The following is a 25,002-nucleotide window of genomic DNA, read 5'->3' on the forward strand; positions in this document are numbered from 1 at the left end:
AAGAGATGCCCTTGTCAGGAGCAGCTGCAAGGGAGTTGCTGGATTTGGGGTGACTGGGAGCCTGCACCCTGGCAGTCAGCTGCTCTAGGGTCCCCTGGAAGGGGAGGGTGAGCAGGCGGCTTCCTGGACAGGTGCAGAGAGAGGCAGGCCAGGGCGAGGTTTAGAACCTGTATTTCAGGGCAATAAACTCCCCACCAGCTGAAATCAGGAGAAAGGAGATGAGAGAAAGGGGAGGTGAGGCCCAGGCCTGCTCAGGCCCGAAGCGCTGGATTACTGGCGCGCCCCAAGTCCCCCGTAGCCCACAGGCAGCGTGGGGAGAAGCTGCATTGGGGGGGAGTCTGTGGGGGTGGGTGGGGCGGGCAGGGCGGCAGAGAGCGAGGGGGCACTGGCCTGCCTGGCCGATCACCACGGGGACGAGTGCAGGGTAGGGTCTGGGCCGACCGAGGACTCGGTCAAAGGACAGGAAGGAGGATGTGAACCCAGTTTTGTTGCCGGGCAAGATGCGTAGGACCTGCTGCAAACGGAAAAAAGGCAGCAGATGCGACCCGTCCCTTCCAGGGCGGCTCTGGTTCTGTGAGAACCATCTAGGAGGCGGCCTGGGCGGCCGCCAGTCCCCACAGAGGAGCGCCCAGGCCCGGCCCGCCCGTGCAGTTTCCTTCCTCCCCTCCTGCACATCTGCCAGTTTGTCTGCGTTCAGCAGGTACAGCCTGGCTGTTCTGTGAACGAGGTGCCCTTTGGTTGACGGCAGGCGGGGCCGCACGCTGTGCTATCTGGCCTGCCACAGGGCAGGCCAGTACCAGGGGCCCCTGCCCATGAGGTTCGGGGACCACGACGCCTGGCTTCTGGGCCAGAACCTTCCCCTCTGCACCCCAGCCTGGCCGGGCCTGGCCTCAGTGGGTGCCCATGGCTCCCTGAGAATCCTGGGCACAGGCAGCTCTTGTCATCTCCTGTCCTCATCCCTCGAGGGAAGCCATCACCCCTTCTACAGGTGGAGAAACCGAGGCAGTGAGCAAACATGCAGGGAGCACCTAATGTGCACAGAGTCTAACGGAGGAAGAAGAGGAAGAGCTGGACCGACACACTGTCCCCAAGCAGACCTACAAGGGGCCACTGCTGGGCCCGGGAGGATGCAGGGGGGCTGTTGGGGGCTGTTGGGGGCTGGGTAGCAGCAGGTGGGCAGGACTCCCCATTGCCTAGGGAGGCTGAGATGCCTTCCAGGTGGAGTAGTCCGGAGGACTTCCTGGAGGTGGAAGAGGAATTTCGGGGGCCCTGGGAGGCTAGGCACTTCTCTAGACTTCAGTTTGAGGTGGGGAAAAGATGCTCATCCCACTGGCTGAACAGGGTTTGTTTTTTTCCCCAGAAGAGAACAGATGAGCTCATGGACGAGAAGACGCTAGGGCTTCTCCCCCTGTATGCCTCTGCTTCTGGTTTGTAAGGTGGGCCCACGAGTCACCATGTCCCGGGGTTCACTGGCGGGCCCTGGCAACCTGGAGGCTGAGCCCTGGATAGACTGAGGTAGGTTCGTGCTGCAGGTGGCTCCCTGCCGTCTCAGGAGCCTGGTATGCAGCTTCCGGGACTTGCCAAGGGCTTTTGAGACAGAGCAGCTGAAGGTCCCCTCCCTGACCCAGGGCCCTGGCTGGGAGATGCTCACCCACTGCGTGGCTATCAACAGAGCAAAGAGGAAGCCAGGCTGGGAACTCGGTGATGCAACTCGGTCCTCTGTGTCGACGACCTCGTGAGCTTGTGCAATGAACCTGGGGTCCGGAAAACAGGCTGCCTGTGGCCGCACGCAACGGGCTGGCCAAGGGGTCACCCAGGAGGCGGCCCACTAGCCGAGGCGGCCTGGGTGAGCCATGGCCACAGGCCACCCCCGACCTGAGCCAGCCAACAAGATCCCAGCTCGCTCAACCGTCCGGCCACAGAGGCCCACACCTACCCCCCCAGCCCTGGTGCTCCCTGCCCTGGCGGCTTACAGGGGCTGAGCCGCCCTCCCTGCCCATGCATGTGTGCCCACTGCCCGCCTTCTGAGGGGTCCTGTCTGAGCCCAGCCCCTGTCATGTCCTGGTATGTCACCTTTGTGCCCTCGATCCCCCCGGGACAGAGCAGGAGGCCTGGCCCTTGCTTGGAGCCTGGCTCTGGTCTTAGAGCAGCCCTGGGTTCGAGTCTTGGCCTGAATCTCCTCCAAGTGCACCCTGGAGCAAGACCCTTTCCCTCTCTGTACCTCTCTGCACATGGGGGTCACAAAGGCGTCCACTCACAGGGCCCGGGAGCACCCTGAGAGGCCAGCTCTACCCTCAGAGCTCCGGTCGGGGAGCGGAGCCAGGGGAGATAGAGAAGGGCTGGGAGGGCGTCAGGCAAGGCTCTGGGACCCTGCATTGCAAGAGCCAAGAGAAGTCACTACAGGCCCAGGGGGCCATGTACAAAAGCCAGGGCAACAGAAGATGGGCCCAGGGGAGCATCGGCCTGGCTCTGCCCAGCACGCGCCCAGAAGAGGCCCTGCTGCCTGGGCACTGGGTGAGGATTCAGCAGCAACGTGATGCTCCGCCCACAGTTCCTGGCCGGCGGGCCCCGCCCCAACCTTTCCCTCTGCACAGTATTGAGAGAAGGAGGCAGGAGTCAAGATGCTCCCTGCATCCCCAGGGTGATAGCCTCCCAGAGGATAGCCCTGGAGGGCGGGGGGAGGGGGGCTGAAGACCCACCGCTCCCAGGACGCCCAGGCCCAGGCCAGGTCGGATCTGGGATTGGGAGGGGCTGCTCCCACCCGGGTTATCTCGGCTCCCCTGACAGGGCGCTGGATACAGAGCCCAGAGCCCCTGGCCAGGCCGGTTATCAGGGTCCACTACAAGTGTGATCTCACCAGGCCCAGGCTGGGCACGGGGTGGGGGTGCCCGAGGCATTCCCAGCCCGCCCAGTACCCCCTATCTAGGGCAGCCTCGCCCGGCCCAAGATAATTGCCCAGAGCCAAGATAGACCTGGGAACAAGGCCACAGGGTCGGCTCCCAGACAGGGACGGAGGCTTGGCCAGGCCAGGCTGTGGTGCAGGGATGTGGGTACCTGGGAGGGAGGCCAGGGTGGTGGCGGAAAGGCTCAGCAGAGTGAACGCTGTGGAGATGAGTTTGAGACCCCACTGGGAAGAAAACTGGGAGGGAGAGGCATTGCCTGGGGCCACAGTTTATCTGAGCTGGGCCCAAACTGGAACTTGGCCTCTCGGCCTTCTGCCCGGAGTACCCTCCTTCTGGGGCTGTTGAATGGCCTCTGCCATGCCAGTCGGTCACATGTCTGCAGGCCTGGCTGGGTGCTCTCCACCTGGGAGGGAGCTGCGGAGTGCAGGGGATGTGCCCACTCCCATGGGTGCAGCCCCACACAGGGCTCCCAGGGCTGTGCAGCTCTGCCTGGGACCTGCCTCCTCTATGCCAGGCCCAGTGTGTGGCTTGTGGCCTGGGGAGCTAGGAGACACCTGTTCCACGGCCCCTGGCCCCTGGCCCCCCACACTTTGCTGGGGCCCTAGGGCCTGGCCTGGGTTTTGTGAGAGCAGAGGGGTGGCCTGCTTCACCATGTCAGGGATCCTGGGAGAATGGGATCCCAGAAAGCCCCTTTTCCCACACAACAAGCCTTCCAGGGCCCCCACCCTGACCCACCCGGTGCCTGCGGCCAGCCTTCCTACTGGCTCTTGCAACATCGTGTGAGTGCCGTGGCAGAAACCCAAGTCCTGGGCTCAGGCCCCGATGTGCCCTGTGCCACCGGCTCACAGGCTCTTGTCTGTGGTGGGGCAGCCGATACAAGACCCGTAGAGACCCCTGGCTCGGTGCCCACGGGTTCTCATGAGGGCAGCGGTAGTTCTCATGAGGTGCTCGTTGACAGGACACTCTGCCCTGTGCCATCCCGCCAAGGCCACCGTCTGATGGCTGAAGGAAGACAGCCCCTGATCCTCTGGGCAGCCTGGGCAAGTCCACCTTGTCCCCGCATCTCAGTGTCCCACCTATGAAAAGGAGGTCTACCATCCTCAGATGCTTCGGCCTGGCACCCCCAGCCCGGGCCCTGCCCCAGGAGAATCTGTGCCACACTGTCCTCCCACCCCGGGTGGGAGGGGTGAGAGGGACTGGCTGCTTCTGCCAGGGGTCCCGGGCTGCCCAGGGGTGGCATGTTTCTGGGTCCTGCTTTCATCAGTGCTGGCCCCTCTCAGTTTAGGGCCCACATGCTGTCTGTCTCCAGGCAGATGGCCTAAGGCAGAAGGACCCTGGGTGCCACGGGGAGATGGTGAATTCTGCCCGGGCATGTCCAAGCCTTGGGAAGGTGTTCCAGGACCCGTGTGATCAGAGCTGGGGACAAGCGGCAGGTCTGGGTGGGTGAGTGGGCTTTAGGAGCCCCGAGACTCTAGCTGGACACCCCAGGATCTGTCCAGCCTCAGGCCCAGCCTCCTTTCGCCCTAATGCTCCTCTTGGGCGGGGGTGCACGCCAAGGGCAGGTGGGCAGGTGGCCTGATACCCCGGCTTCCTGTTCCCAACACTGGCCACTGCAGGTGGGGCCGGTGACAGGGGCCTTCCTTCCTCTGTTGCAGATGGCGAAGGAGCAGTGGTGACCGGGAGATAAATGGACCCTGGGCCTCCTCCCTGAGGGAAGCTGCCAGAGCGGGGTCCTCACAGCCGGGCTCAGTGGCGGAGGGGCTGGCCCTGTGGCTGGGAGCCGCTGGGAAGCAGGCGGCCTTTCTACACAGGGACCAGGCCCCCTGGGCTGCTCTCCGCACTGAAACTGGCAGGTACTCCCTGCATAGTTGTGCAAGTTGGGCACTGCTCAAGGGACGGCACGTGTCAGGGCAACAGCCCTGGCCACATGAAGCATCTTTTTGAAGCTCAAATCAGAGCATCTCCTCAAATGCCAGCTTCAACCTGGAGTGTCGCTCCTCCCTCTCCCATCCTTTCCACCTCACTCCAGCCTCCTCACAGGATGAAGCCTGACTCCTCTGCCCCCGTCCCCCACAACCATGGCTCTCAGCCTGGGTCTCCCTTTCCCTGTGAGCTCTGTATTCCTGCTGCCTCCGTTGTCCCCCTCGGCACCCTGGCCACACCGTGCTGCCACTGCTTGGTCCCTGGGACACCTCTCCCCCATCCCCTTGCTCCATGGTCTGTGGGTGCTGCCAGAGCCCTTTGAATTCCCACAGAGATCTGAGGGAGGGAGGGGCATGGGGCCACTGCGGGCCAGGTTTTGCCAGAGAGAAGACCCAGGACTGGGGTGAGGAGTGAGCTGGGGGTAGGGAGCAGGTGGGCCCCGGAGAGCCTCTGGTCAGGGCACAGCCCCAGGGGTCGAGGACAGCACACTGACGAAACAGTGCCCATCCATCAGCCCCCAGGACCCCTGCAGCCCCCTAGTCAAGCCACACCACCTTGGCCCTGCCTTCTTGCCTCATGGTGCAGACATGTGGGTAAAAATGCCCAGACTTCTGGGGCCTCACCCCTCCCTCTGTACAGGAGCCCAGGCCCCTCCACACATCCCCCACCAGGATAGCACCCACCCAGCCACAGGTGACAGCCCTGCCCTTCCCTCAGGTACATCTCTGCTCCTGCAGCTGCTCAGCCCCCAGGCCAAGTTGTGCTGGCATTCAAGGGCCAAAGCACGGGCCACCTCCTCCAGGGAGCCACCCCTCAGAGTTCCTGGGTAGAGCTTGCATCTCCCCCAGCCTTGAGGGGCTCCTGAAGGGCCTTCGTGGAGGCCCTCCACCATGGTCCCGCTATGGGGGGCCACACTCGCTGATCCTGCTGGGCAATCCGGTCTACCCTAGCCCACTCCACCCGGCAGCTCAGGGTGCTGAGAGCCGGCATGTGCCCGGGCAGGGCCCACTGCAGCTGAAGTCTCAGAGGAAGGCACTCCTGTCCTCTCACTGGCTCATGCCCCCTTGGGAGTCAGGGCTCAGGGAGATGCCCACTCACAGGTGACACCCTCCTGGCGCTGGGCCCCTGCTGCCTTTCTCCTTCCTTTTCTTCAGCAACCCGAGGACCAGAAACCAGACCTCCATGCGCCCGGGCCCCAAGCGACCAGTGGGAGCCTGGTGGCTCTCTGTCCTGAGCCTCTTGAGGGACCAATGGGCATCTCTCAGTCCTCTCACCCATCCCCAAGGGCCAGCACAGCTCAAGCTCAGCGACCCTGATGGACAAGGAAATGTTCTGGCAGCTGGACTCTGTGCAGACCCCCACTGGCCACGAGGCCAAACTGCCCAGCCCCGCCTCCTGGTGAAGACCACTGTGGAGCGCCAGCCGTGTGCAGCCGCGCTCTGCTTACGGGGCAGAGTTGGTGGGGTGGATGGAGCCGCAGCCAGGGGCCAGCACCAGAGGGGCCAAAAGGGCATGGTCTCCGGGCCAGCTCCGGAAAGGGCCACGGAAGGGGCTGGGGCTGGGCTGGCCTCTCGGGCACAAGGAGGGTGAGCACTTGATGGTACTCACATCCCACTGCCTGCCACACCTTCCTCCTCGGCTCAGCATTTTCTCACGCTCGAAGCTGGCACGGTGGACCGGGCCATGCTGGGACTTGTCACCCCGATCCCAGGAAGGTGGGTGAGGCTTTCCTCTGGGCCCGGGGGCAGGGGCCACTGCAAGTCAGGACACAGCCTGGAGTGGGGGAAACCGGGTTGCAACACCAGCTGAGCCGCAGCAGGAGGCCCGGCCCATGCCTGACACCTGTCCCAGCTCGCCCGCCCACCCTGGCACCCACCCCCTGCCAGGGAGGGCAGAGAGCACGGCGGGGGTTGAGGGGCAGGTTCCCATCCTTCCTAGACCTGACCCAGGGACCCAGGCCAAGGCCCTGCCCCTCTCTGCTCTGCAGTTTTGCCCTTTGAAATTGGATCTCTGCCAAGTTGGGCAGGACACCGATGTGCACACAATGTGCACACGTAGAGCTCAGCACCTGAGCTTGCCAGAGCCCGGGGTTGTGCTCAGCAGTGCCGACCTCAGTCCTCCCCTCCGGAGTGGGGAATGGCGGGACAGCTACCTCAGGGCTGCTGGAGGTTCCAACCCGTTTGGGCTCTTGGGCCTTGCAGCACCGTGACTGCCTTTGGGACAAAAAGGCAAGAATTCCTAAGGGCCCCTGAGTCTGAAGGGCTGGAAGGACAGAGGCCTAGGGCCTCTGATTCCCAGGCCTGGCTCTGTCTCGGGACAAGACTTCGGATCTGCCTGGCCTGAACTGACAGGGCTCAGCACCGGGTGGAGGGCACTCCTCCAGTGGGGCCCTGGCTGCCAGCCTTTCCCTTCGGAGGCCAACCCTTCTGGTGACAGGCTCTGATCCCTGAGCAAATCCATTTCACTTGAGGTCAAGCTGGCCCATGGGTCTCTCCAGCCCACCAGGTCCAGGAGTGGATCTGTGGTTTTCAAGACAGAACAGGCTCCTCTCTGGGCATCACCCCTGTAGGGATAGAGGGCACACAGGCTGATGGTGGCCCCAGGAGTTGCCAGGACTACAGGAGCCCCTGGCCTGTCAGATTTGCCACCGTGGAATGGGAGGGGGCACAGTGGGACAGGGGACAGGGAAAACTGAGGCCCAAGAAGGCAAAGGCCCATGACTGGATTCATGAGCCAGGCTGGGCCCCCCGGGAAGCGCTGGGCCTTTCTGGCCTTGGTGTGCAGGCCTTTCGCTGGACAGGAAGGAGGGCCTGGGGCGCAGGGCTGAGGGGAAGGGGCCCCACGGTTTGGAAGCTCCTTCTGCGAGAGTCCCAGGCTGCTGTCGGAGGCTGGGGAAGATGAGAGGCAGGTCCCCTGGGAGGCAGCCCCTCGACACCCGCCGCCCTCTGGCCACCCCCCAGGCAGGCGTGGGAATGTAACTGGCGGGAACAGGACCTCTCCCCCGGGAGTCAGCGGTTGGGTGCCGGCCAAGACTAGTCTGATCCAAAGAGGAAGCGAAGTTCAGCCTCCGTGACTTGAGATGGAAACGCTAGGCAGCAAATGAGCCGCTGGGGGCAAACGTAGGCTGTGCAGACTGAGCTCCAGCCCAGCTCAGCCTGAGCCCTGGTCCCCATTACAGTGGGCCGACGGCTCGTCCCAGTTACAGGCTGACCTCCCGCCCCAGTCACAGTCTGAACCCTGACCCTGGCCCAAGCAGAGCCCTGATCCAAGTCATAGACTGAGCCCCAATCCCACCTATATACTGAGCATTGACACAGGCCTGGACTGAACACCCACCCCAGCCATGGACTAACCTTGACCCCACCCAGAGACTGGCTCCTGATCCAGGTGCCGACCGCCCGGCTCCAAATAGAGCATCAGCCTTGTCTCTGCTGATCTCAAACTCCACCTTGTCCACCTCTGGCTCTTGGCATCCTCAGCCCCCAGACCGAGACCATCCTGGTTGCATTAGCAGAAGCTGACCACCAGGATCTGGAAGATGCGGTCCACTCTGCTGGATCTTGTGGCCCTTCCTGGTCCTGCACCTTCAAAGGGACTCAGACCAGCTAGAGCGGGTACAGGAGGAACACTGGAGTGCAGGCCTCGGGCACCGAGGGGGGCAAGGCCAGCTGGTGGGACCCATCAGCTGCTGAGCACACACTGTGTGCCAGTATGTCACCTCTACCACCTTGTCCTCCAGCCGGTCCTGAAAGGTGGAGAGTACCTGCCCCGCTTTAGGGGAACGGGGGAATCGCGCTAGACAAGGTCAGTGATGTTTGAATGTGCACAGTGCGTGATCCGTGTCAATCTGATCCGAAGGCCGCTTGCTGGAGGCAGAGCTGATTCCCACGATGTCTGCCTGTGGGGGAGGTGGGGGCTGCCAGGAGTGAGTGGAGCAACTTCACTGCAGGCGGGGTGTGCGGGAGATGCAGGGGACGACCCGGTGGGGCAGTCAGAGCCGGATCCCTCGTGGGGGCCCAGCCTGGGCTCTTGGGCCCCCGCGGCCACCAGCTCGGGCTCCCTGGGCCTCCCCAGGTCCGAGGCTGGGAATCCCAAGCTTCGGGGGAAGGAAGCTGTGTTTATTCGGAGCTCTAATCTCTGGGCCTTATCACCGCCTGTTTGCCCACCGAGAGTTCAAACACGGGCTGGAGGTCACGGCGGGCTGGGGAGGGGCTGACAGTATTTGCCCCACTTCTCCCAGCGGTGTTATAAATAGCACAGAGCTTCTCAGCTTGGAGGCGCTCTCTCTCGGGCCCCAGATGCCAGGTGGTGCGCCTGCAGTGTTGACATTCCCTGGCTCTGAGTTTGGCTTCCGATAGTGGTGCACGCGGGCGCGGCCAGAGGGGCCCTTTCTCATAGGAAAGCCCCGAGAAACAGCTGCGCACCCCCACGCCCGGGGCTCGGCTGCCCCAGCCCACGCCTGGGTGCTGGGAAAGTCCACCTGCGGCGTCCGGGGCTGTGCTGCTGCCAGCGCTGGCAGGGCTGGGGTCCGCAAAGCCCCGGAAGGAGGCCGGGCCCAGCCCCAGGTCAGAGCCCAGCCAGGGTGCCCAGGGTCGGCCCCAAGGAGGCGGTGCAGCCTGGTGGGTAAGGCATACAGAGGTCCCAGGAGCTTGGGCAGTATGTGACTTGCAGGGCCTCAGTTTCCCAGCTATGAAATGGGGTACTTGTGGGTCCCACGACGAGGACTGTGGGGAGATGGCTGAGAGGCTCAGCCCCACACCCTCTGGCCTCCGCACTGGGCCCAGCAGGGCGGTCACCTCCCCTCCCCCCACAGGCGGGAAAGGGCATACCCCCAACCCGGGCACTAGGCATGAGTCTGGGGGGCTGCTGGCGGGGGTCCCTCCCCCAGCACACTCAGCAGTTGGGCGCCCCCACTCCCCGGCTGCTTCCACTGAGATCCCGTATCCTTTCTGGGTTTATTGGGGGTTAATTTTCCTCATCACCCAGTTTACGAGGCCTCTGGGTGGCTTCAAAGCCTGCCTGGTACCAGCAGCCCGAAGAATATTCCAGGTTGCCTGCTGAGGATGCGCAGCCACCTGAGCCCTGGGGCCTCTCTCGGCCTTAGGGCGACGGACAGGGGAGAGGCAGGGAGGGGCCTGGTAGGTCCTGAGGGCCTGCGCAGGGCGGCCGGACCCGCAGGGCGCTGTCACTGCGTCCAGGGGGCACAGACCCGCAGGGCAGGGCAGGCACGTTGGTCCCAGGCGAGGCACCAGCGCAACCAGTCTGGGGTCAGGCGGCTCAGGGACCAGGCTGTGCTGTGACCTTGGTGGGCTGGGGCCCTTTGCCTTCCTGAACCCCTTTTACTATACAAAACAAAAGTAGTGAAAATTAGATTTTATGGCTACATTGGTTTAAAGATATATATTAATATTATATGTGAAAGCATTTTCTTGTTCTTAAAAATTTGGATTTTTCTGCTGAATTTAAAAGACATTAAAATACTTCCCTGAGCCCCTAAAAGTCCCCTGAGTCCTGGTCCCTGGGCCTGAAGCGGGAGTCGGGCTCTGAGGATTCCAGAGCCCAAAGGAGGACCCTAATCTGGGCTGGGGGCAGGGAAGTGGCTCAGATGTGACACCAGAGCCCGGAACAAGACACAGAAGGAACCAGCCAGGAGAGGAGGAGAGAAGGGGACCCCAGTGCTCCTGGAGGCGGATTGAGCCAGGGCCCCAGCCTCCAAGGCGGGGCCGTGGGAGGTGGGGCCTGTGGGACCGTGCCCTCCTCGGAGGGGCTGAGGCTTGTCCCAGGCGGAACTGCAGGAGGTCTAAGCAGGAGTGGACAAGATCCAGTCTGCATTTCAGAGGCTGCTGGACTGGTGGGGGTTGGAGTGGGGGTTAGGAGGGGGTGGGGTAGAAGGTGGGGGGAGCTGAAGCTGCAGCCTGGAATGGGGGAGATGCCGCTGCAGGTGCTGGGAGTGGGGCAGGGGCCCCAGCAGGTGAAGGGCTGGTGGATGGTGAAGGTCGCGATCAGGGGGCCAGCTGGCCCCAAGCCTCAGTAGCCCCAACTGTACAGTGAAGTTTTCCCTGGGCTGGATTGTCCCCAGGGAGGTTCCTGAAGGCCAGGAACTGTGGACCTGGGGGAAAGGGAGTGTGTCATCCAGGTCGAGGGGTCCTCACCCCCCATTCCAGGAAGGGAATAGGGTGGGGTGGGGCGGGGCAGCTCCCTGGGACCCCTGCACTGCGGCTACTCAGCTACGGAGCTCTGCCCGCTCTCTGCCCGGCTTCCCTCCTGGGACCAGCAGCCCTTGTCCCCCACCTGTGTGTAAGTGCCTCCCCTGCCCTCTTTCCACCCCTTGGCCAAGCTACCATCAATCAGGCCGCCAACACCTGCTGCTCTCGAGTTCCCAGTTCCTCTGCCCTCCTCCCTCTGCAGGCCCTGACAGGGCCCACCACCAGTCTCTGGACTCAGGGGGGCCCGGGCACCTAGCAGCCCCTCAAGGTGCCAAGGCAGGATTGCCCAGACCTGGGGCTGCAGCCCTCTGTCTTGGGAACCCCAGGAGAGCCCCCAACCAGAATGCGTGCCAGAAGGAGCCAGGTCCTGCACAGCCTGGTGTGGGGACTGCCATCCCATTCCACGGATGAGAAAACCAGGGCACCCCCAGGTTCCCCTCATCTTTGCACCTGAGAGCAGAGAGAGGAACCAGGGGGGAGGGGGAGGGGACTCAGGAACAGAGCCCCTCGGCTGCCTCTCCCATCACTGGGAGGGGAGGGGTGTGTCTGGGACCCTCTCACTGTCCTCTGGGTCGGGGCTAGAGACTGGCTGCCAGACAGCGGATGGAGACAGCTATGTGCTCTCTGGGATGCGAGTAGGAGCTGCGCAGGCGTGCAGCAGCTGTGTCTGGTTCAAGGCTGTCTCCTCTCAGGTTCCCAGTGTCCTGGTAGGGGGATCCTGGAGACTGGGGTCTTCCCCCGCCACTGCCCTGACCAGCTTCTTGCTCTGCACCTCAGTCTCCTTGGCAGGACCAGGACCTGTGGCTGTGCACCAGGGACGGCTGCGACTGGGCCAGGACAAGCCTCGGATGGGACAGGCCATGGGGCGGGGCCTCCACAGCTTCCCAGCCCTTCTTGGCAAACAAAGGCCCTGCTGACCATATGCTGCTGCTCTGATTTGTTTGGGCTGGGGGGGAGCGTGTACTTGGGGGCCTGGTAAGCCCCACCCCACCCACCTTGGCACAATAGAAATGCCCCTTAGCTTGATGCTCTGGGCTCCCCTAACCCCCAAATGCCCCCCTCCCTGAACTGCCTTGGAACCAGTGCTCCGGTACCGGTGCTTCGGCAGCCCTAGACAGGCTGCCCATGTGCAGGGGCCCACAGCATGGAGGTGGGGCTGGGCGGAAGGGGTCGCAGCTCAGTCCCCAGAGGGAGGGAGAGGGCTGGGGGCTGCTGAGGCAGACAGAGGCCTGAGGGGCTGCATGAACCTGCTCCAGCCCAGGAGACAGGAGGGCAGGGGTCAGCTCCCCCCAGGCATAGCCCAAACCCCATCTCCTCCCAGTGCCAAACTCCAGGCTCACCCTGCCACCCAGCAGGGGCCTGTAGAGTGGGAATCCCACCTGCTCGGCCCTGCTTCTGAGCTGGAAGCCCCCAGACTCCTCCCAGTTCCCCTCCCCCGCTGCCCCTTGGCTGGGCAGGATCCCACCGCTTCCCTCCACCTGGACCTCGGGGACCTGTGCTCTGCCCCCACCTGCGGGACCACTCAGTGTGTCAGCCTCTCACCTGGCTCACCCAGCATCCCTGCCCCCAGGCCCCTGGGACGACCCTGGGACAGGAGGACTTCGCGAGATCTGGCAGTGCCTGCACACTTCAGACCAGCGCTTGAGGCCCAGCCCCAGCCCCAGAAACTAGTCTCCAGCCTCATCCAGAAAAGTCCTCCCCACTCCCATCCCCCCAACCCCCTCATACCCCACACCCATCCCCCCAACCCCCTTATACCCCACACCTGCCCGCCCAAGTCTGTTCCCCAAGCTGCTGGCGCCACCTGCTGGGCCAAGTGGACCTTTCAGGGCACCACCTGCTCGCCATTGCCCTGGTGGGGACCCAGGTGGAGAGGGGTTCAGATGGGGAGGAGCTCATGAGGGGAGGGGCTCAGGAGGGGAGGGGGCTCAGACAGTGAGGGTAAGAGAAGTCCTGTGAGGCTGGGGGGAAGGGTTGGCACTCTCTTTCCCTCTCTCTGTCTCACACACACACACACACACACACACACACACACACGACACAAGGTGGTTCCTGGGGCCACACTGCCCCCCTGTGGCAGAAGGTGGCTCTGCATGGACCCCATTCACCTGCTTCGCCTCTGAGGCCAGGGCAGGGATGCTGGAACCAGGCAGGTCACTCGGCCATGAGGGATACAGGGATTCCCGAGGCCTGGGTGAGGGCAGAACCTGGTGGGCCACGGACCCTTTGCTCTGTCCTCAAGTCCCGGAGGGCTGGTAGTGGGAGCCCTGGTTCCAGAACTGACAGTTCCCCATCCCCTGCCTAGTGTGGGAGGAAGGGGCTCCAAGACCCCCTCTCCAGAGAGAGCCTGGTCTGCAGTCAGAACACTTGACTGAACACAGACCTGCCCTTCCTGGGGGCCCAGGCTGCCTGGGCCTTCGGGCAGAGCTGTCTGGCTTCCCGAGGACGGTGGAAGAGGAAATTAAACCCCAAAGAGGTAGAAGGAATAGCAGAAGGAAGAGCAGATATAGAGAAAACTGAAAATGGACAAGCAACTGGGAAAGGCAGTGAAACCCAAAGCTGGTTATTTGAAGAGATTTTAAAAAATGGATGAATTTCCAGTTGTTTCAATCAAGAAAAATAGAAGGAAGAGACAAACGGTCAACACCAGGAGTGACAGAGGAGGCACCACCTCGTCCTTTACGGACATTAGACAATAACGCTGCAAATGTTACTGACGACTGACGCCCAAAACTGGACAACTTCGATGAAACGGGAAAACTCCCTGAAAGATGCAAATGATCAAAATAGGCACGAGAAGAAACGCTCTATGTCTATTAACGAAATTCCATTGATAATTTAAATTTTGCCACAAAGAAAGCTCCTGGCCCAAGTGGCTCCACTGGTGAATGCAACCACACATTCAGCAGAAAAGCATAAATGGGCTCAGATGGGGAGGATCAGAGAAGTCCTGTGAGTCTAGGTAGAAATATCAATTCTACACAGGCTCTTCCAGAAAATGAAATTCTATGAGACCACCGTTATCCTGAGACCAAAATCAGACAAGGTATCACAAAAACAGAAAATTATATACCAGTATCTCTCATAAACAAGGACACAATCTTTTAACAAAATATTAGTAAATCAAAGTGAGCAATATATAAGGAGATCACACTGTGACCAAGGGGAGTGCATCCCAGGAATGCAAGGCTGGTTCAACCTTCTAAAATCAGTCAGCATAATATCTGCACCATATCAGCAGAGTAAACAAAACGTGTATGATCACGTGAATAGACGCAGAGAAAACATCTGACAAAACTCGACACCGAGAACACTCAGCAAACCAGGAATGGAGCGGAACTCACAGATTAGAGCATCTGTACAAACCCGACAGCCAAAGTCCCTCGTAATGTTGAGAAGCGGGCTGCTGACCCCAGGCCAGGAACAAGGCCAGGATGTCCACCCTTCCTGCTTCCACTTAACCGTGTCCTGGAAGTCCTAGCCAGGGCCAGGAGGCGAGGAAAAGACACAGGAGACATACAGAGTTAAAAGGAAGACATGATTCTATAGGTAGACATCCTTTTAAAGTTACAGAAGTAGCTACTAGAGCTAATACGTAAATTTAGCAAGATCGAGGGGTGAAGGGTCAATTTAGAAAAAATCAATTACATTTCTGCATGTTAGTACTGAAGCATTGGAAAATAAAATTTTTTAAAATTTACAATAGTACCAAAAAATCAAATGGTAAAAATAATGAAACAAATAGTAAGAAATCAAAATAATGAAGAAATACAGAAAGCTTTCAAATAGGAAACTGGAAAACTGCTGAGAGAAACTAGAGAAGGTCTAAATAGCCGGGGAGATACGCTGTATTTGTAGGCTAGAAAAGTCAATATTTCTAAGGTATTCATCCTCCCCAAAAGAATACAGAGACTCATTGCAAATTCTACCAAAATTGCATGAGGCTTTAAAAAAGTTTTTGACAAGATGATTCTCATTTGACACGGAGTTGCAAAGGACCTAGAACAGCCAAGAGAATTTTGGAAAAGTAGACGAAGTTGAAGGCCCTACACTATAAAGACTTACTATGAAGCCACAGTAATTAAGACAGCACGGGACTGGCAGGAGGAAAGACAAATGGGTTAATGGGAAACAGAACAGGGAATCCAGGAAGCAACTCCCATACATATACGTGGTCCATTGATTTCCAGCTAAGATGCCGAGTCAATTCAATAGGGAGAGAAACTCTTGTTAACAAGTGGTGCTGGAACAACTGGGTATCTGTATAGAAAAAAATGGAGCCTCGACTTTTATTTCACTCTTTGTATAAAAACGAAATCAGAGAACATGAAAATGAATATGTGTCTGTACATGCATGACTGGGACGTTGTGCTGTGCACCAGAAATGGACACATTGTAACCGACTATACTTCAATTAAAAAAAAAGTGCAATCAGGATGGATCTAAACTAAAACCAGAACCTTCTGGAAGGAAACATAAGAGAAACTCTTCATGACCTTGGGGTAGGCGAATACACCAGCCATACAGGAAGAACAGTTGATAAGCTGGTTTTCATCAAAACCAAGTTTCTCCTCATCAAAAGACACCGCAAACCTCGCTGAGGCACTGTGCGGCACGCCTGACGCTGACACAGCATTGCAAATGGACTGTACTTCAACTTAGGGAAACACCGTTAAGAAAATGAATAGGCACTCCACAGGCTGGGGAGAAAAAGCACAGCACAGTCTCAGGGGAAGGAGCTTTGTTCAGAATATGTAAAGGACACCAGCCAACAAACAATAAAAACACGGACGACCCAACTTTAAAAACGGGCAAAATATCTGAATAGGCATTTGACAAAAGGAGATGGATAAATGACCAGGAACCCTGGAGAGGCATCCACCATCTGCAGGCACCAGGGAAATGCAGACTAAAATCACCGTGAAGTGGTACCTCACCCATGAGAATGGTTACAGTCCAGAGACTGATGACATCAACTGTTATTAAGGACGTTTAGCACCTGAAACTCTCCTGTTTTGCCAAGGGGAATGTAAAATGACATGACCATTCGGACAACTCTTTGGGAATTTCTTATTAAGTTAAATATGCGTCTATTGTCCTAAACCCCAGCAATTCGACTCAAGTATGTATCTGGGAGAAATGAAAACACACCGCCGTATCACTTATCTGTGGCTGCATGACAAACCCCACGAGCTGGTGGCTTAAGAGAACACCCACTGGTTAGCTCACGGATCTGTAGGTCAGAAGTCTCTTGTGGCATGGGTCTCACGACGCTGCGATCAAAGGTCAGTCGGGGGCTCGGGGCCAAATACCGTTCTTCATGTTGCAGGATCCAGGCCCCGGTTCCCTGCTGGCTGTCCCTCTGCTCCTAAAGGCCACCCTCATTCCTTGGCACATTCTCCCTCTGTCTTTAAAACGACGGCGCAGAGTTCCTCTCTGACTGCTCCCCTGCCCAGCCCCAGCTGCACGGGGGGAAAACCCTCTGCTTTTAAACAGATGGCGTGATTAGGGCATTCTTACCGCAAGGTCTTTCCATGCGTGTAACTTGATCTCAGGAGGAATAGCTGGTCATGTCCACGGGCCCACCCACGCTCAAGGTGTAGGGGTGAGGTCACTAGGGGCCAGTCAGAGCCTGCTACCGCACTCACCAAATATTCCAGGAAGGCTCACTCGTAAGAACCAAGGCACAGAAGCCGATCAAACGCCACCAGCAGGGGAGCGGCTCGGCATCCTGTGCTGCAGCCACACCACGGACAAGCTCAGCGCCAGAAAAGAACTGCAGGCGCACCTAACGTGGGCGGCATCAACGCACTATGCCGGGGGGTGGGGGCACAGCTCAGCGGCAGAGCGCGTGCTTAGCATGCGCGAGGTCCTGGGTTCCATTCTCAGCGCCTCCATTAGAAAACAAGGCATTATGCCAGTAAGATTGCTTCCCCCAGGAGTACAGGCTAGCAGTTCTGACCCCACCACATGTGCGTCCTGGGATGGAGCAATTAAGTAGGTGGATGGTGGGAGCCAGCTTGTCACTGTTGGAGTGAGAGAGACAGATAAGGAGGGGGCTGCTAGAATGATCCTTGCAGTGATGGATCAGAGTTAGAGACACTGGTATGAACTCGTGATTAGCTTTGTACAAATAGAGATGGTGACACAGAGCAATGTTTGTGGACAGGTGTATATACACAGGTCCCACTAGGCACCTGTATTTCCCTGCTCTGGCTGTGGGAGGGCCTAGGAGTTTCGACGCCCCAGGAGCAATGATCACACCAGCACCCAAATCTCGGTCTCTAACACCGTCCTCCAGCGAAAGGAGGAACGGCTGATTCTAGGGCTGGGGCAGGAGACACACACGATGAACCTGGAGCACCTTGTGGTGCCAGAAAGGAAGGACACGCTTAACCCCCCCAAAAATACTCCACAATGATGGGGTGTTTACCAAAGTGATACAGATGCCAACTCAAAATCACCCCCAATGGGCAAAGCTGGAACCGCCTGAGCAACAGAATAATTTGTTACTGGATTCTAACCCAAAGTGTAAAACAAGTATCCAGGAGTCTGCAGTGATACAGATAAATGATTGAAGAAGTGAGTAAGTGGAGATCATAGACAATCCTCTCCTGCAGAATTCCAAATATTTTATGCAGATACCCCCTCCGCCAGGAGGTGGAGCACTGCCCCCTCCCCGCGGCTGCGTGGAGACGTCCTTGCAGAGGACAGCACGGAAGGTGGGGGGTAGCGTTACAACCTGGCGGACACCGTGGAAGCGCACCTCAGCCAGGTGGTCCCAGTCGGCATCCTTGGTGATGCTGTGTTGACCATAAACACCCTGACTCGATGTGAGGAGAGGGCACCTCGCCTCCGGGGTCTCCCCCAAAACCCACCCCTGAGGCGGGTGCTGAGGAAAACATCAAACAAATCCGAATGGAAGGACATTCCTGGCCAGGCCTCCTCAAAACCGTCAACATTATCAGAAACAAGGGAAGTCTGAGAAACTGTCGCAGCCCAGAGGAGCCCGAGATGTGACGACCAATTGTCATGCGGGTCGTGGGTGGGGTCCTGGGGCAGGAAAGGGGTCTGGAGGAGAACCGAGGAAATCCGACGGAAGTGTGGACTTGGGTAATGAGCAGCACCGTGTCACTGCTGGGCCACGCCCTGCGCCTCCTGTGCTGCCCTGATGCGAAACATCACTGCTGGGCAGCGGGGCGGGGTCTGCGGCCACGCTCTGCACTGTCTTTGATGTGTTTGCATTAAGTCTGACTCCATCTGGAAACTAGAAGTTTACTTTAAAACCATGTAAAATGTGGGTTGCAGACACATGGCAGGCAGATTGGTAAAGTCCAAACGCCATTCCCGGTAACTCAAAGCATATGCTAAGCACGGAAAACATCGAAATGAAACACTGCGGACGCCAAGGCCTGGTCTCACTTTCTAAAAAACTGCCGAGGACCAGATTCTGATCAGTCTTCAAAACTGTCCTCGTCCCTCTGGTCCCTGCAGGGACCCGAGGAGCTGCTGGGTGGGCGGACGTGGTCCTATCCAGGAGGACCCCACCTCCTCCACGAGCCTCCCTGCCTTCGGCTCGCCATCACCATTCTTTCTTTCCCTGCACGAATTAACTGTCCTTTATCAAGTGTAACTACCTCTTTTTTTCTTAAAAAAATTTTTTTGGTTGGGGGGGCTAAGTAGGTTAAAAAAACTTTCTTAATGGAGGTACTGGGGATTGAACCTGGGACCTCGTGCATGCTAGGCATGCACTCTACCACTGAGCTGTGCCCTCCTCTCCAAGCATAACTACCTCTTAATTGTACAAAACCCCCTTCTCAAAGGTTGAAACGGAACACCTCAGAGCAGTCCAGGCTTCCGTGTGTTTTAAACAAGCTGTGATGGTAAAATTCAATATGTGCCTTACAATTAAAAAAAAAATTATTGGAGGAGGGTACAGCTCAGTGGTAGGTCCTGGGTTCAATCCCCCGTACCTCTACTCAAACAAAGAATTAATAAATGAACAAACAAACAAACAAACCTAATTACCTCTCCCTCCTCCACAAAAAAGCAAACTAACTAAATTTTCTAAAAATTATTCTCAGAAAAAGAAGCCAGACACAGACAAGACCGAGCTGTCTGATTCCATTTACGCGGCGTCCGAGGCCCAAGTGCAGGTGGGGCTGGTCTGTGGGGGCCGGAGTCAGAAAGCGGCTGTTGGGGGGGGGGGAGCGGCCCGGGGGCACTTTCTAAGGTAAGGCCTTCCTTGTCTCTACTTAACTTTCTAGGAAATTATTCTTTTTAATTGTGGTAAAATACATGTCGTATAACATCCACGATCTTAATCATTTTTAAGTGCACAGCTCAGGGGCACTAAGCACATTCACACTGTTGTGCAACCATCACCACATCCGTCTCCAGGACTTCCTCATCTTCCCAAACTGAAGCTCTGTGCCCAGTAAACACTCACTCCCCAGCCCCTCCCCCGGCCCCTGGCCCCACCATCCTACTTTCTGTCTCTGTGGATTTGACTGCTCTCGGTCCCCATGTAAATGGAATCAGACAATATTTGTCCTTTTGTGGCTGGCTTATTTCACTCAGCATAATGTCCTCAAGGTTCCTCCATGTTGTAGCCAGAGTCAGGACTTCCTCCCTTTTTGAGGCTGAATAATATTCCATTGTTTGGATGGACCGCATTTTCTTTATTTCCATCATCTGTCTGTGGATATCTGGGTCATTTCTGCCCCTTGGCTGCTGCGAATGATGTTGCAAAGAACACAGACGTCCAAATATCTCTCCTACACCCTGTCTTTGATTCTTTTGGGTATATGCCTACACGTGTGATTGCTGGATCGTATGGTAATTCTATTTTTAATCTTGTATTTTTTTTTTTGGTTTGTGGTGGGCAGGTAATTAGGTTTATTTATTTATTTTTAATGGAGGTGCTGGGGAATGAACCCGGGACCTCGTGCATGCTCTACCACTGAGCTCTACCCTCCCCTTCTGTTTTTAACTTTTTGAGGAAACTTCATACTATTTTCCCAGCAGCTGCACCATTTTACCTTCCCACCATCATTGCACAAGGGTTCCAGCTTCTCCACATCCTTGCCAGCACTTCTTTCCTGTTTTCCTAGCAATGGCATCTCACTGGGGTCTACTTAACTTTTGAACCTAGGGAATACAGCTACGCTGATGGGTCCAGCGTCTTCCTCTGCTGATTCACGATAGCATCTCTGTCCACTCTGGGAGGCTTGGAGGGCTGGTTACTCACATCACGGGCCACACTGTCCTGCTTTATGCATGGTCCTCTCTGCTCGGGTGCCTGGCTCTGCGCCTGCTGCCTCACAGGGTGCTGGGCACTGTGCATCCCTGCAGGCCTCCTGGAGCTCTGATCCGGGATGCAGACACAGTGCTTGGGAACAGCGCGATCGCTCTGAATCTCGCTTTTGTGATTTGTCAAGTGGGTCCAGAGCAGGGCTCAGTCTCGGGCTAATTACTCTCCGGCACAGAGGCAAGTGTGTCCAGAGGTCTGGCTGATGCGAGTGGCCATGGGAGGGGGCCCGTTCCCGCTCATCTTCCCAGACGGCTCCCCACGTGCTCCCTCCAAGGCAGGCTCAGCCAGTTCTCCCCTGGGTACTCCAGGGGTCCCTCTCGGGTGGCCGGGGTTCTCCGGGCAGCTCCCTCGGCTCAGACGTCCTGTGTCACGATCTCTAGCCGCCTGGCCTCCGCGACTCTCACCCAGCGGATCCACCTCATCCCCCTTCTCGTCCCTGGAGACTCGCTCAAGGCAGGGAGATGGATCAGGCGTCGGGCTCGCCTCACATGCCGCCATCTCTCAGGGACCGTCGTCTCATGTTGCCTGGTGACCAGCGCCTTCAAGGCCATTGCTAGGAGCATTTTTGTCTGATTTGGGGTTGTTTTTTGGTTATTTCAGGTGAGAGGGTAGGTTCTCCACCTCAACTGGAAGCAGGGATTTCCTAGAGCAGTGGAAATGCCCTAAGTCTGGTTTGGGACAGTGGCCACACAGGTGTATCCAAAGGACAGAACCCACTGAACTCACACGGTCCGGCAAGCCCGCCTCTGAACACACACCTGGGAGAACTGAGAGGAGGGACAGAGCAAGAGGCTTGCTCCCCTGTGTTCGCAGCTGCATTATTCACAGTAGCCAGAGCAGGAAGCCACCCGTGTTCGCAACCGAAGACGGATAAACAAGACGCGGTGCAGCCACACAACAGAATATGGTTCAGCCTTAAAAAGGCAGGAAATCCTGACCCAGGCTACAGCACGGATGAACCTTGAGGACATGACGCCGGGGGAAATACGCCAGCTACAAAAAGACAAATCCTGTAGGGGTCCACTTATATGAGGGTGCTGGCTAATTTCTTGTGTCAACTTGACTGGGGCAGTGAGTGCCCAATATTTGGTCAAAATTCTTCTGGGTGTTTCTGTGAAAGTGTTTTGTTTTGGTTTGGTTTAGGGGGCTAAGATTAACATTTAAATCAGTAGACTGAGTAAAGCAGCTCATCCAATCAGCCGACGACCTGAACAGAACACATGGCTGGCCCTCCCCCAAATAAGAGGGCCTTCCTCCTGCCTGGTGGCCTCGAGCCTAGGAGCGCTTCCTGCTTTCCGAGTCAGACTTGGCTCTTCGTGCGTCTTGTGTCTGCGGACTCGCTGTGCAGATCTTGAGATCTGTTAGCCTTCAAACTCTCGTAAGTCATGAGTCAATATATATATTCACACTCACACCCTGTTGGCTCTGTTTCTCTGGAGGACCCTGACTAATACAATGAAGGCCCCAAAGGAGTTAAATCCAAAGGGACAGAAAGTGGATGGTGGGGGCCAGGGGCTGGGGAGTGAGTTTAGTGGGAACAGTTTCAGCCTGGGGCGATGGAGGAGTTCTGTGGATGGGTGGTGGTGATGGTGGCAGAACACGAATGTTCTCAATGCCACTGAGCCGTCCATGTAAACGTGGCTAAGATGGTCAATTTCATGTCATGTATATTTTATGACAAATACTGAACTGAACACCTCAGTTCTATGGGGACAGACAGTTGCCCCACTGAGTCACAGCTGCAGGCCAGGGCCCCGGAAGTCACTGCCACTGCAGCCACAACCGCCACGGACCTGTCTGAAGCTGGCAGTGGTTGGGAGCATGCGCTACTGAGATGAGAGAACCTCAGTGGCCTCTCCTGCCAGCAGCAGCTGCGAGATCGGCCTCCTGAATCCTAACAACATTTGCTGCCTGCACCCGGCATAGCCGTGAGAGCCTTTCACTACAGTTATGAACTTGAGGTTTGCTTGCTTCCACTTCTTGCTCGAACGTCTGCCTCTCGGAGCCCTTGGTGCCCCCTCCCCCCCGCACAGGCCGCTCCGTAAGCCTGCGGCTCAGCTGCGGCCCTGTACTGCCGTTCCCAGTCATCACGGAAAGCCCCGCGGGTTTTCTGCTGTGGGCCCCAGAGGTCGGGGACCCACCCCCTACAAGGGTGTGGGGGTCTAGAGCCCACGAGGAATCTCCTCTCCAGCGACAAAGGCAGGAAGCCTGGACGCCAACAGCCTCACCAAGCGCTGGGCACACACCGGCCTGAATACTCGTCCGCACCCATCACCTCAGGGGAGCCCGGAAAACAGAAGCAGGAGGTGCCCGGTCCAGCTCCCTGCCCCTCCCGTTCCTACCGTGCCCCCTAGGCCAGGCCCAGTATGATTCCCTGTCCTGAGTGCTGTCACAAAGTGAGCGGATGGATGCAAAGAGCCAGGAGGGGCCCGCGCCAAGGGGCCTGGACCCCCTTTCCTGCTCAGGCCGGTGCCCACGCGCTCCCAGCATTACTGGCCACTCGCAGGCGGTGGGACCCTGGGTACAGACCCCGAGACCGGGCAGGGGTCTGGCACCGGCTGTGGGGGTGCCTGGGGGCCCGCGTGCGAAGCGCAGGTTCTCGCGGACAGAAGGAACCGCTTCACGGCAGCTTGGTCTTGACCCCCGAGCACCTGAAGCATCTTTGGAAGGGAACAACGGGCGAGGCCGCCCTGGACAGCGGGAGTGAGCCGCGTCACGTGGGCCCCACTCAGGGCCCCGCCCACCCAAAGCCCCGCCCAGGGCTGTGTCCGAGGAGGACGGGCCGGCCCACGCGGTGAAACACCGCCGCCCGGTGGGCAGTGGGTGAACTGCACAGGGGCCGGCCCGCGGCTCATCTCTAAGCCAGACTGCTGGGGGGAAGGGTGGGGAGGCTGGGGGCGCTGAGGACCCTCGGTCTCTGGGCCCAAGAAGGGCCCTCACACCCCAGCTTGGCTGTCCTGAGAGGCTCCCCCAGGCCTCTCTGACCCCCCCTTCCTCTAGACCTGGAGGGGACAGGCATGGGCAATGGACGTGCGGACTGCTGGGCAAGTAGGCCCTGGTGCCCCCCTAGTGCCAGGCCCTGCGTTTGGGGTGTGGGGCACAGAGGTCGCTGTGTGCTGAGACTCTGCCCCCAGTGAGCCTCTCAGCATGGAGGTGGGGGCCCAGTGTTGCAGAGAGTGAGGCATTGAGGCCAGACCTCAGAGGTCACTGATGGCAGGGGGCCGGCTGCAGGGCCCCCAGTACACCTGGGTGCTCCTGGAGCAGCCCAGATGGGTGGGGTCAGCAGAGGCAGGGCCTCTGGCCAGGCTGGGCCAGCGCCGAGTGTGGACGTGCTCTGGACATGAGTGCCAGCCCTTCCGTGGCCAGAGCACGTCCTGTCCTCAGCTCAGCAGGGCTGCGCACGGGCTCGGGCCAGTACTGCTCAAGCTGCAGGCCTGGCCCCATCTAATGGGGAAACTGAGGCCCAGCCAGGTCCAGGGATGGTGATGGACCTGGTGGTGGAACCCTGGTTGGGGCCTTGCCCTCTAGGGCCTATGGGTCACAAGCTCCAGCCAGAACCAATGGGAGGGGCTCTTATGGCCAGTGGCTGTGCCAAGCACTGCCTGCCATGGGGGACAGCTGTCACCCCATCACAGGCGAGGACCTGAGGGTCACATCCCACAGCAGACCCAGGACCTGAGCCCCAGACTGGGCTCCCCATGATTCCCCATAATGCAAGGAGGAACACTTGACCAGCCCCTCCCCACCCACCCGCCCAACCACCCAGGATGGGGAGCCTTGGGTTATGAGGGCTGCCGACTGAGATCCCACGGTCCCGAAGCTGTGTCCTGGGCCCCGTTCCACCAGAGGCAGAGGCCTCTACCCTGGCTTCACACTGGCACCCCTGGGGAGCTCTCAAAGTCCCCAGTGCTCGAGCCCTGACCCCAAGGTTGGGAGGGGTCCTCGCAGGGGATTTGTAAGAGTTCCCCAGGTACCAGGACTGAGAACCTCTCCCCTCCTCTGTCAATAATCAAGCCAGCCGCACTTTAGAGTCAGGCTGTGAGCACTTGAGAGCCCTTTCAGACTATGCCTCAGTGTGGGCAGCAGGGGGCGCTCAGGAGATACCCCTGCCCATTTTACAGAGGGGAAGCCTGAGGCTCCAGAGAGACTTGTCCAAAGTCTAGAGGGCAGAGCCTCAGACCTGGGGCCACCGTGGCACTGGCTGGTGTGTGGGGAGGGGCAGAGCAGCCATCACCCAAACTCAGGGCTTGGCGCTGCCGTGAAGTCACCCCAACTTTGGGTTTAATATGCTGGGGGACCGTTGCACCCCCTGTGCTGACAAACCCCAGAGGACAGGCTGTGTTCCCCCAAACCCTGACCTGCTCCTGCGTCTCCCGAGGGCTGGGAGGGGGCGTCTTGTGATTTTTGCCTCCGTAGGACAGATTTTGGAGCCCTGTTGGGAAACCTGCCCGCCCAGGTCGCCAGCCCAGGGCCCAATCCACTCGTGAGACCTGGGGCTGAACATGCCCGGACACCCTCCTCACAGCGGGGCAGCCCTTAGGCAGATTGCATGCCACAACCGAGGGGCAGAGGGTGAGCGTGAGGGGCCCCTGGCCTGGTCTGGGTCCACCACCCCACCCGCCCCATGTCCTGTGCGTCTGCGCTGGGAGGGAGGGAG

General features: G+C 58.6%; 1 long non-coding RNA gene across 1 annotated transcript; it reads left to right on the forward strand.

Annotated features, from left to right (window-relative positions):
• Nucleotides 1–386: 386 nt before the first annotated feature.
• Nucleotides 387–10,416, forward strand: LOC140696196 (uncharacterized). Its single transcript, XR_012072355.1, has 3 exons — nt 387–1,515; nt 4,559–4,756; nt 5,981–10,416. It is a non-coding gene; the product is annotated as an uncharacterized lncRNA (long non-coding RNA).
• Nucleotides 10,417–25,002: the final 14,586 nt, after the last annotated feature.

This window comes from Vicugna pacos, chromosome 4, assembly GCF_048564905.1.
Source record: "Vicugna pacos chromosome 4, VicPac4, whole genome shotgun sequence".
In the NCBI taxonomy this organism is placed as follows: domain Eukaryota; kingdom Metazoa; phylum Chordata; class Mammalia; order Artiodactyla; family Camelidae; genus Vicugna; species Vicugna pacos.